Source organism: Cornus florida, unplaced genomic scaffold (genome assembly GCF_030987335.1).
Source record: "Cornus florida cultivar Cherokee Brave unplaced genomic scaffold, ASM3098733v1 CherokeeBrave_3.0.0_Hap2_Chr05, whole genome shotgun sequence".
In the NCBI taxonomy this organism is placed as follows: domain Eukaryota; kingdom Viridiplantae; phylum Streptophyta; class Magnoliopsida; order Cornales; family Cornaceae; genus Cornus; species Cornus florida.
In genome coordinates this window covers 87,785,421-87,799,158 of record NW_026775575.1, presented here as the reverse complement: position 1 = coordinate 87,799,158, position 13,738 = coordinate 87,785,421, and the positions used below count along the sequence as shown (strand labels likewise).

General features: G+C 31.0%; 1 pseudogene; it reads left to right on the top strand.

Annotated features, from left to right (window-relative positions):
* The first annotated feature begins 724 nt into the window (after positions 1–724).
* LOC132309645 (HMG1/2-like protein) lies at positions 725–8,296 on the top strand (annotated as a pseudogene).
* Positions 8,297–13,738: the final 5,442 nt, after the last annotated feature.

The window sequence follows — 13,738 nt, the reverse complement described above, 5'->3', positions numbered from 1 at the left end:
TATCTCTTTCGAAAAATATTTTATATATAATTCTTTTAAAATAAATATTTATTATGTTTTCATTTCACAAAATTGAAGGTAAAAATATAAAACCAGGGAAAAAAAAAATTGGCTGCTGTTGTTTCTTTCCTTTGGATTTTGTATCTACGTAAATCAAAGGGAAACTTTAAGACGATTCATCGGTTGGTTAGTTTTTTTTTTTTTTTTTTCAAAATAAACAAATTCGTTTTCTTTTCAAATATATTTTCATACTTAAGAGAGAAAATGTCTCTTGTAATGAAAATTCTTGTGCATGATCACCAATTTTTGAGAGAGAGGGAAGGTAAAAAGAATTGACGAAGCAAATGAACAACCAGATGGTCCACATCAGGAGAGGAGAGAAAAACAAAGAGATAGAGAGAAAGGAAAAGTGGGGAGAGAAAGTAGAAGAGAAGAGAAGAAAATGAATTATTTTGCTCATAATGAATCTCACGTGACAGGTTCAGTGTCTTTTTTGGTAGAAAGTTTCAGTTTCTCTATCAATGCTTGAAAAAAAATATGATAATAAAAAAAATTGAAGAAATATAATGCTAGACTTGTCCCTTGGATTCGGATGTGAAATAAAATGGGTATATATGGATTCGAAATTAGTCCTACCTAATAGTTTAAATTTTTTGGTCGGATTACAAAACACTCACTCGTTACAGTTAGTATCAGAATCAGACCCAATATTTAATCCGGTATAATGCGAAATGCCATGGTGAGCCACCAAGATAGGCAGGGTGATCCGACTGTAACGAAGACGTTGCGAGTTCAACCGAGTATGTATGAGTTGGGCTAATAACTTAAGCTTTTAAGTCGGATCGCGAAGCACTCACCGTTACGTATAACAACTCTAAAATTTTGAAAAGTAGTATTAAGGCTAATCACTAGCCAATGATGAGAAAAAAAAAATGATAATAAAAACAAATTAAAGAAACAAAAATAGAGTAATTAATATTTAGAAAATGATAAAGAAACCGAACCAAGATGAAAAAAAGTGGATTTTGTTTGAAGTTTTTTTTTTCTTCACTTTCCCTGTAACATCTTAGAGTTTTGGAAAGAAGCGTTAAGGCTAATCACTACTAGCCAGTGGATGAGGGAAAAAAATATGATAATAAAAACAAATAATTAATTATTTTGTTGGTACTCATATAACTGTATTAATTGTGAAAGTATCTAACCATACCCTCACCAGCAAGAAAGCCACTAGTATAAAGAAGTACAACTTCACAAGAGAAACCGGAAATGAACAACAATGAAATAATGTGGGACACACAATACACTTCACCTGGTGTAATGTAAAAAACATACCCAATCTGAAAAACATGAAAATTAGACAACTCCATGACAATCATTATAATTCATTTAAAAACAACAGTAACATAACATGTTGTTTGCACTTAAAAATTAACTTTTGACTCGGGCTGGTTAATTTAGTAAATGAACCAGGCTCGACTCCACTTTCCAGGCACAATTAAATTAAGAAGTAGAGCTTGAAAATATAATATATTTTTTAGAAATGACTAAATTACATCAAAAAAATAAATCCATTTAATTAAAAAGTCTACTTTCAAAGCACAGTTTCATCACATATTTTTCAGGCACTGGACATTGTGTGAAAAACCAAAACCTAAACAACACGCAACCATACTTCTGCAAACCTAAAACAACACAGAAGCGGCAATCCTTCCCAACACCGTTCTTGGATTCCACCAGTGAGTTCAAGGTTAGTTCTCCACTTCTCTTCCTCTCCTTCTCTCTATCTCTCTACCTTTATATAAAGATGGATGGATCCGAAGCTTGTGAAGAAAATGAAAAATAGTTAAAATAGAAAGTAGGTAATTTGGGTGAACTTGAAAGTTGATTCGATGGAGATTGTTGGCGATTTTGTGGTCGGTGTGTTGATTCAGTTGATATATATACACACACGGGCTCGGCCTGCCCCATTTTGTTTGTTTTTTTATTTTTTATTTTTATGATTTGTTGAAACTATAGTGTTTTATATCTATGATTATATGAATTTTCTGTTTGTGTGTATATATCTAAGTATTTGCCACTGTGAATCGAAGACGAAGGCTGATTGCATTTCGTATTTTTCTGAATATTTTTGTTAGCTTGTCGGTGAAAAGGAGAGGAGCACCGAGCAAAAAGGCCAGCCGGCGAAGAGGGGAAAGGCTGTGAAGGACCCGAACAAGCCGAAGAGGCCTGCGAGTGCTTTCTTCGTTTTCATGTATGCTCAATTTCTTATAAATTTTCTGATATCTTTGTTTTCATTCAATCAGTCAAGAGTTTATAATCTATTAATGGTTTTTTATAATTATTTTCTTTCATTTTGATGAATTTAGGGAGGCTTTTAGGTAGAGTTTCAAAGAGAAGCATCCTAACAACAAACCTGTCTCCTATGTGTTTTTATTTTCTCAAACGTACAGATTTAATTCAATTTTGTTGATTTTGAATCAATTATTTTTCCTTCTAATTATTGTAATCATGCATTATTTCCCATGATTAGGTTGGTAAAGCTGGTGGAGATAAATGGAAATTGTCAGAAGATGTGAATAATTTATCGGAAATAAGAATAATTATAATTTCTGGTCCAGATTTACTAGTTATGGATAAAAATTACATTTTAATTCAATATTATTGTTATATAAATGTTCCAAATGCAGGAAAAACCTCCATACGTAGCAAAGGAGGAGAAAAGAAAGACTGAATATAAAAAAAACCTCCAGGCTTACAACAAGAAAATGGTATTGCTTTTAAGTTGTATTTGTTCATCATTTGATTCACAATGTTTTGTTTGCTCTGAATTATTTCTTTCAATCCGTAGTCCACAATTTAACAATAGACTCACAAGTTATTGTTCGTAACAGTAATTCAGGGACTCAAACTAAAAAAATGATATTCAGTATTAGTGTTTATGTTAATCATATAATCAGTAGTAGTGTTTATGTTTCTCTGAATTATTTGTTTCTTTAGATATAAAGTAATATAAGCTAAAGAATGCAAATACTTTTTTTTTCCCATTCTTCTATTTTTTGGGTAAGATGTGACTGAAAATGCTTGTAAATATTTAGTTCGGCATTCCAAAATTTTCAGAAGTTCCCTCACACAGCTTAATTATTATTTTTTTCTATAGGTTACTTCTTGCAAAGGGTGAAAGCTAAATGGGTTGAGTAGTATCAGAAAAGAGTAAGTTGTCATGTGTTCATTTTTTTTTTTTTTTCTGTTTCATTTTTTATTTAAACAAGGTGAAGGTCATTTTGATAAATATATGTAGCTGTTAATGGTGACTTGATGTTGCAAGTCTTTAATTATTTTAGAGGGTGGGTTGCAAATGTTTAATTGTGTAGTTTACTAGTTTCTGCTTGTGGGAAAAAGTCTAAAAATCTCAATTAAGGTTGATGGTTATGATGTGCGTTAAAAGTGATTTGTTCTATTATTGTCTTTTTCTTGAAAGGTGGTTAGTTCCAGGGATTCTATGTTATGTTCCTTCTTCTTGTTACCTTATTTTAGTAATATGTAACTAATTTTACTTAAAAATCCTAAATTTCTCAATACCCCAAATTTATTCATCCATATTTTCTCAATTAACGAAAATCACTAATTTTGTAAATATTAATTTCCTTGATTAACAAATCCAAAGTGCAACAGAAATAAATAAACTATTTGCAACTCACACTTATTTATCATTTTTTTTTAAAAAGAAGTTGAACTGTACAATATATACAAAAAATGAACAAATCAAAATATCAACTTTTAGATGGAAATAAACCCCAGCCAAAAAATATAACAAAGTACCATTAAAGTACTTCAAATTGTTTATTTAAGTAAAGTACTTTATAATTGCGTTTTATTTTTTAATTATGATTTTTAGTCACGTGCACTTTTCACTAGTATTAGATATATATGCTCCACGACGTGGACTAATGAATGAGACACCTGTCCAATGATCAACCCGAAACAGTGTAGTTTTGAGTTGAAAACTGGTCCTGCTTTTCAAAACTACATAAAACTACTTTGGGCGGGAGAGAGTATTAAGAGCATAGATTGAGAGTCCTGTAGAGCAATCTGAGCTTGAGTGTTTGTTTCGTTTCCGATTTAGAGTTTTGGTTCAATCAATCGCTCTTGAATCTTGAGAGCAGAGAGTGTTGTGAGTCTCTTTGATCCATCAAACGTTTGTGAATCAAACTCTGATGTTGATCAGTTCTTGTTCTTCAAAATTCTAGGGTTTTCACTTGAGAGACTCCTTTCCAACTTCCAAATTAGGTCTTGAAGAGCAATCGAACGTTTGTTTCGTTTCCGATTTCCAGTTTTTCTGTCAATCAATCACTCTTGAATCTTGAGAGCAGAGAGTGTTGTGAATCTCTTCGATCCATCATTTGTGAATCAAACTCCAATGTTGATCGGTTCTTGTTCTTCAATATTCTAGGGTTTTCACTCGAGAGACTCCTTTCCAAATTCCAAATTAGGTTTAGATGGTTTGCTTTTGAAATTTTTAAGCAGAGAGTGTTGTGAATATCATAAATCAATCTACATTCTTGAATCAAACAATCCATTGTTGATCAGTTCTTGTCTTCAAGATTAAGATTGAGGGTTTATCTACATAATCGATGGCTAGTTATGAAGATCTTCCCCAAGAAATGGTATTGAAATTCTGAAACGCTTGCCTGCCAAGAGAGTTTTAATAAGCCGAGAAGTCTGCAAGCTGTGGTACTTCTTAATAACGAATTGACGGTTCTTCTATCAACACACTCTTCAATCAATTCCAAACAGCAACATCGATCAACTTCTCATCAGGTTCTATTCAACCCCTGAGAAAAAGGAATTTTTTGGTGTGTACTTTGATGATCTGAATTTCCAGAGATATTCAACATTGCCAAACACATATAAAACATGTTTGGCTGAACCTGCAAGAATATTCAAAGTTGTTAATTCATGTGGTGGATTGGATTGCTTGTGTGATGATTTTCAAGGTGAAATGCTTCATTGTGATTTGGAATCCATTACTTAAAAAATCTTTACACCTTCCCACTGCACCCAGTAACTTTTCAAATCGTGTGCACAAATTCTTTTTGGGATTTGGACAGAGTCCATTGTTTAAGGACTTCAAGGTGGTAAACTTGTTTACTATTGGAATGTTGAGACAAATGATTTTGGAACTCCACCAGATGTGGAAATCTACAATATGTGTACGGGTATATGGAAAACTTGCAATTGTGTTTTTCCAGGGGAGTATTTTGTCAATCCAGACCCATCAATTTTCTTTCGTGGAGCTTCCCATTGGATAGGTTATAGAGTGGCTCCAATTGTGTGAGGGTGAGGGAGAGGCTTCCCAATGGATAGGTTATAGAGTGGTTCCAATTGTGTGAGGGAGAGGGAGAGGGAGAGGGAGAGGAAGAGGTGTTTGCCAAAGAGTATCTGATTTAGGCATTCAATTTGTGTTCTGAAACTTTCCACTAACACTACAGATTAGTGGAAAGTTGGAATTTCTTGTATTCTATAAACTTACGAAGTCGTTTTGGCGGGGTGTTGGGATTCATAAGAAATGGCGATTACTCATGGTTATGCCTTGTGGCAGTGTAGTATCTTATAATCGTGCCCATCGGCCCCATCCACCTGGTTTGCATTGCCGAATTGGAAACACATGGTTCCAACAATCAGTCTGTGGATTGGTAATTTGGTACACAGAGAGCCTCATTTTCTATGGAGCCGATGACAGTTTACTGAAGCAAGGGAAATGCAAATTTATGGGTGGTACAATTGGGTTGGGTCTGCAGTACACATTCCACGAACTGATTGAGAAGGACAAGGTCTATTTCTGCTAAAAAATACACACAAATATATGCATTATGTAATGTTGTATATTTTCTATTCATTTTGGTTGACTTTGAGATTTCAGGAGGATGAGCGCATGAGGAGGTTGAGGGAACAGCTTCTTTGGAGTGAGGATATTAGAAACGTTAGAGGTGATAATCCCACTTATTACAAACCTTTATGCTTCTCCTAGTTGCTTTAATTTTTGTTTTGAATTAGCTTAATGTTAGTGATCGAATTGGAAAAATCAGAGGATAAGGTACATTTGTTTAGGCGGCAAAATTTTGACTTTGTTACACTTTTGTTTCTTTCATTTGGAAGCAACAAAATGCAGGCAGTACTGTTTTCTTCTAATAAGTCATAATTTCTCACTTGTCTGTCAATCATATTAATAAATAGCTTTCCTTGGGACTGATGTTGTTTTCAACAATTTTGTAATCATTTTGATTGATGGCTTTCCTTTTTACCTAGATTGTTAATTTCCTTATTGTTTATTTAAATGAAGGGCCAATTTCATCTGGAATCATTTATATGATTTTGAGCAGCGTCTTTGTTAAAATTGCACTTTTAATTCCCCATGAATTCTAACCTACCTTCACCAATATATATCAAGATGGTGTGAATCACACTACCTCAACCATTATCTCATATCTACCTTGTAAAGGATTTTCAGACCATGACATTGCTTTTTATTACTTCTTTTAATGCAGGACTGGAAACAGAAGTAAAGATCATCAGCATTTCGATCCTATCTACCGATAGATCTGATATTGTTCTTCCTATTGCTGTGAATGGAAACCCGAAGGCTTATGGTTTACTTTGAAAGAAAGTTGTCATTACAACTTCAGGCTCTCTTTCCAAGTCGGTAATAAAATTGTCTTTGGCCTTAAGCACAACAACATTGTTTGGAAAACTGGCGTCGAGGGTAAGCTACTTGTGTTCTATCTCATGCTAAAAATTTTAATTTTCGAACATTTGAATTTCACTTCAATATCAATCATATTTTAGTGGACTGCACAATAAAGATGATTGGAACTGGAAATTTTAGTCCTCAGCCAGAGACCTACACGCGTGAGGTGCCTGAGGAGACCACTCCCTCCGGCTCTATGGCCATAGGTTCCTATTCTGCAAGATCAAATGCAAGTCCAACCAGATAGTTTTTCTTTTCCTCATATAAATTGCACCTTGAATTGATAATCTTATGTGAAAGATATTGTTAAGTTTTATCAGAGAAATTGCAATCAAGATGCTCAGTCACATGCTCTGATAATTGACTTGTTAAGGGCAAACAAAATATTTTAATTTAATGATTTGATAATTGAGGTTGTAATATTTTCTATCAACGGTTTCTATACTGTTTTATTTACATGTATTTTCCCATTAAAATTGTGCAATGAGTTTGACACACATGCGTATCTCCATTGAGAATTTTGACTTCGAAGTTCTATCAAGTATCAAGATGTTGTGTTTACCACTATTAGCAACCTCTTTCTTGATTTTTTTCTTGTCCTGATTAACTAATGAACTTTGGAGTAATTCAGGCATCCTATAATTCAGGACTTCTAAGAATGTTTCCTAATTGTTTGAATTACATGCATTTTTGAGACATGCATCACCATTAAGAAATTTCTGATTTTGAAGTTCAATCCAGTTATTATGTTTACTACCAGTAGATACCTTCTTCCGTAATCTTCTATTTCCTGATTTTCAATTAATAAATTTTTGGCTAATTCAGATGTCCTATAATTCTTTTTCCTACCAAAATTTTTGATGTGGAAGACTTGTCAAATTGAGTCACCTACCGTCCTACGTAATCATTTTATCTTGAGCTCATGGCGTGACTATTCTTGAAGCAAATGTAATGTTGTTTGACCAACCACTGCAAGGGTTATGCTCTATGTGGAACCGTGTACTTAGTTTTTGTCATAGACTTTCTTTTGCTAGCTTTATGACATTTAAAGCTCCCTATGTTTGAATTAAACAAAGAAAACTAAAACCTGATCAGCAATGGAACCACTTAAAACGCAAACCAAATTATGCTCAAATACATTCCTTTGTGTAGCTCACATTGCTTTCTGATTTTCAATTTTCTTTGTTTTCAGCTTCTAGATGATGATAACAAATGCCATTTTGCGATACACTACACATCCGACATCTGCAAGGATTGGGCTGCAACTTAAACAGAGAGATCATCCATCAGCGTTAGCATGAATTCCTCTTTAGTAATGCTCTCGTACAAAATCAGTTCAAGATGTTTCTCATTACATAGTTCTTAACCAGTTCAATTCAATCGTTGTGGCAGATTGCATGACACTTGAGAGATACACATTCGGAGTGTATACCTTAAATAAAAGTAGAGCTTTGCCTCTTTTTTCATCTATGTTCTTTTGCCTGTACTAAAAAAATCCCCATTTTTTGTGAGCTAGTTGACCTTAATGTACAAGTGTTTCTTTTTCTTTTCCTTTTCAAATCTCCTTTCTTTATTTTGTTCTTTTTGAGTAAAGCTTTGTGGTGGAGGTTGTTAACAATTAAAAATAGGACTATTAAGAGTTGTTAGATATCAGTGGAGGTAATGAATATGTTCTGTTTCATAATTTCATTGCAACTACATTGGAATCCCTGACTTGTATTATTCAATCCAGATATGATTATGCTGAGTCAGAAACCTTGATGGAAAGTGAAAAATAAAAAGTTGAAAAATAAAATAAAAAGTTGAAAAATAAAGAGGACAGGCAGTATTATTTTTTTATGATTATTTGAGAAGAAAGGGCAATTTAAAAATAATAGATCATCTTGTAATCGGAAGGTAATTTTTAGCTGGATCCAGTTTTAGAACATTCATTTTGTGCAAAATAACGAAAAAGGGTCATGTGTCAGATATCTAAATCTCACATCTGGTGATGCAATGTAATTTTAAAATTTAGTCATACTACTCCGATCTCATAATAGTTGTCAATTTGAAAAATTTTGACTCACTGTGAATTTTTATTTTTGAATCATTTGATATTATTTTTAGTCATATTCTTTTAATATATTTATATACTATCTATATTTCATACTAGAGATCTATTTTGATATGACAACTAATATGGGACGGGGAGTACATTGTATGGCCTGTCTACTTCATAAGAGAGACTAGAGAGAATTTTTTGTGGTGGTTTTTGTGGTGGTTATAGAAAAATAGAATAGAAAGTGGTTGGATATTTTGTTATCAAGATATTAATTTTGGCATTTGAAGTTATAGGCAAGACTGATCTTTCAATGGATGGCTTTGCTTGAAGTGACCAGAACTCCCCAATGTTCAACATGTGGCTCAGCTGCTAGTTGGTCTATTTGCCATAACAGTTAGAATAGGAACAACTCTGCATCATGATGGCTACAAAGAGCTCTCTCCTTCTTTCCATGCCCCACCCTTTGCAGGTTGTCATGTACATTGGGAACTAATGGACCATCATCATAAAAGGGTCTCACAAGATATTGTAGCTATATATACGTGTGTATATATTTATATCTATATATATCAGCATGAAAGGAACATATCAACGGCCAATTCATTAGCTTCCAATCTCGCCAGGGTCTAGCTTGGTGAACCACCTCAGTCGAATAAGACTGAGGTCTTAGCCATGTGAAACTAACTAGTTTTGAAGCTAATTTTCAACTGAAATTGCATAGTACTTTTGCTGTTTGGCTAGTGTTTTTGCTTTGTGTTTTTTGCTTTTGTTAGTGTATTGTGCACGAAGCATGTTTGATAATATTTGATGTGTTTTTTAATAGTACCCAAGCACTTCCAAAATTGAGGCAAAATTGGAAGCATCAAAATAATGTTTTTGTTTGCTTTTGAACTATAGCAAAGCAATGTTCAAAAAAAAAAAATCTAAAATAATATTTTTAACTAACCATTCAAAATTTTAAACTTGCAACACTTTTTACCAAACATGTTTTCATGTTCTTGCTTCTAAAAATCTTGTAACAAATTTACGTTACCAAACAACTTTCTAAATAGTGTTGAACACACCCTAAAGTCTAAAAACAGAAACATTGTTTCTGCTCAAATCAACTTTGACCCTTTTTTTTAATGCTAACATTTTGAGACATGGACACTCTCAAGAATATGTTAATCAACAAAAAGTTGGTACCAAACAGCTAGACCTTACATCTGTACATTAACCATGAAATTTGTAAATTCGATGGAAATTGAAAATTTCTTTTTCTCATACAAGTATATGTTCCAACTGTGCAAACAAGTGATTCTAAGTAATATTCAAAATTTCTCCAATAACTTTAAATAAGGAAAAGTGGGGTTCACTTTTCGTACAACTATTTATCACTCTTGTAACTTTTAACTCTTATACAATATATGCACACACACACATATATATATATATATGCATATATGTATATCTATATCATCTGATTGCTCAATGTGGCTTATGATTCTTTTACAAATTTTTAGTGCAAAATGGGTGTAAAGAGGAGGCATTTTGGTATCATGAACATGGGATGAATAGGAGGGTGTGTCGGTCCCCGAGGGAGGTGCGCATGTTTGCCAAATTCATTGAGCATTTTAGAGTTGGCTTCTGGTAAGAGCCACAACTCGACAGCCTATACTAGTTGGACCAACTGTCATGGTCTCCCCCACATACTATATATTATATATAGATATATATTATAATATATACACACACACACATCATTTTTTATAAGCTGAAAAGTACCACACAACTCAATTTTCTGTTATGTTAAAATATATATGTATGGTATGATGAAATACTTTTATTATATATTTGTGTATCATTTAAAACTTGTGCATTGGGGAAATTTAACATCATATATGTATTCTGTTAAAACTCATTATCATACATCTTCTTCACCCATTTTTTTTTTTTTTTTTTCAATCTATAATAATTTTGATCTTTCCATTTTAGTAATATTATCTTCAATCTGGTTGGCAGTTTATCACATTTAAAAGTGACATTTGAAAGACTTCGACGACTAAACTGTGGAAATTGATAAATAAATTAATATTTAAGATTTATTGTAAAATGACTTGACATGACAAGCAACCATGATTCCATCTAAATCTCTCTCCTTTGCAATCACTTTTTTCATACAACCATCATTTTTTGTTTTCTTACTATTAGATAAGTATTTTGGACTGTACATCACCATTTATAAAATCTTCATCCACCCTCATTTAGTCATTTAATTTTCCTAAATAATGCCTATTTACATTGCATTTTAGCAATCTGCCTTTGCATTGGTGACAGAGTATCTCCAAAAAAAAAAAAACGAAGCCATGCTCTATATAGGCCGAAATAACTAGCCAACATTCTAACGAATCCATGTGTGGCCAGATGATGCATTCATGTAGGATTCACATGGATCCCATAACAGTGCGTCAAATCGGCATAAATAACTCGATTAGAAACTTTAACTAGTTATTTTTCCTTAAGAATAATTTTTCCCGAGTGAGAAACCGAGTTGTTATTAGCAGAGGCGGAGCCAGGATCTTGAGGTTGGGGGGTCAAAATTATAAACAACATTATTTAGTTAGAACTTTTGAAAAAAAAAAAGTATGCAAAAATATTTTACTATTTATTATATTCATACAAAAATATATCTATCTAAATTTTTTTTTTTTTTAAAAAAAAAATAGACACACACTCACACAAAAATACATATATACATACAAAATTTATATAGAGAGAGGAACAAAAAAAACTTTGAGATTAACCTGAATTGCAGTGTGTATAAAAATTATCTACATCGATGAGAAAGAAGTGATTTTTTTTTTTTTTTTTTTTTTCAATAAGAAATTGTAAGAATATAATGTTTCTTTGTGTGTGAAACTTGTTTCTCTACACTCTCCTAAAAAAACAAAATAACTTAAAAAAAAGAAGCAACAATTGAAAATTTAACAAAACAATAATTATGATAAAAAAAAAAAAACACGAACAAATTAATAAAATAAGAATTTAGATTTTTCGATTTTTGTTGATATTTTTTGTTCTAGATTTTGTAAAAAATAATTTCTTATAGAATTCTTATAAAATGATTCCAATAAAAAAATAAATAAATAAAAAGTGGTCGGAAAGAATCATGTATGAAATGGAATTTTAGGATGATAAGGTTATGAAAAGAATCGTGATTGATTTGGAAGGATTTTAAGATAGACACGTTATGGGAACAACTATATTTGAGTTGAAATTTTAAGATAGATACATTAAATTTTTATATGAGTCACATTTTATCGGGATTCTATAGTCTCATTTAAATCACTTTCCTTTAGATTATCTTTTAAATGCTAATTAAAATAACTCAATAAGGAATTGTAAGAATATAATGTTTTTTTGTGTGTGAAACTTGTTTCTCTACACTCTCCTAAAAAACAAAATAACTTAAAAAAAAAAAAAAAGTAACAATTGAAAATTTAACAAAACAATAATTATGATAAAAAAAACGCAAACAAATTAATAAAATAAGAATTTAGATTCTTCAATCATCCAATTTTGTTAATATTTTTTGTTCTAGATTTTGTAAAAAATAATTTCTTATAGAATTCTTATAAAATGTTTCCAATAAAAAAAAATTAAAAAAAAAAAGTGATCGGAAAGAATCATGTATGAGATGGAATTTTAGGATAATAAGATTATGGAAAGAATCGTGATTGATTTGGAAGAATTTTAAGATAGACACGTTATGGAAACAACTATATTTTGTTTGAGTTGAAATTTTAAGATAGATACATTAAATTTTTATATGAGTCACATTTTATCGGAATTCTAGTCTCATTTAAATCACTTTCCTTTAGATTATATATAAATTATCTTTTAAATGCTAATTAAAATAACTCAATAAGGAATTGTAAGAATATAATGTTTTTTTGTGTGTGAAACTTGTTTCTCTATACTCTCCTAAAAAACAAAATAACTTAAAAAAAAAAAAGTAACAATTGAAAATTTAACAAAACAATAATTATGATAATCTAAATTAATAAAATAAGAATTTAGATTCTTCAATCATCCATTTTTGTTAATATTTTTTGTTCTAGATTTTGTAAAAAATAATTTCTTATAGAATTCTTATAAAATGTTTCCAATAAAAAAAAATTAAAAAAAAAAAAGTGATCGGAAAGAATCATGTATGAGATGGAATTTTAGGATAATAAGATTATGGAAAGAATCGTGATTGATTTGGAAGAATTTTAAGATAGACACGTTATGGAAACAACTATGTTTTGTTTGAGTTGAAATTTTAAGATAGATACATTAAATTTTTATATGAGTCACATTTTATCGGAATTCTATAGTCTCATTTAAATCACTTTCCTTTAGATTATATATAAATTATCTTTTAAATGCTAATTAAAATAACTCAATAAGGAATTGTAAGAATATAATGTTTTTTTGTGTGTGAAACTTGTTTCTCTACACTCTCCTAAAAAACAAAATAACTTAAAAAAAAAAAAAGAAGTAACAATTGAAAATTTAACAAAACAATAATTATGATAAAAAAAACGCAAACAAATTAATAAAATAAGAATTTAGATTCTTCAATCATCCAATTTTGTTAATATTTTTTGTTCTAGATTTTGTAAAAAATAATTTCTTATAGAATTCTTATAAAATGTTTCCAATAAAAAAAAATTAAAAAAAAAAAGGTGATCGGAAAGAATCATGTATGAGATGGAATTTTAGGATAATAAGATTATGGAAAGAATCGTGATTGATTTGGAAGAATTTTAAGATAGACACGTTATGGAAACAACTATGTTTTGTTTGAGTTGAAATTTTAAGATAGATACATTAAATTTTTATATGAGTCACATTTTATCGGAATTCTATAGTCTCATTTAAATCACTTTCCTTTAGATTATATATAAATTATCTTTTAAATGCTAATT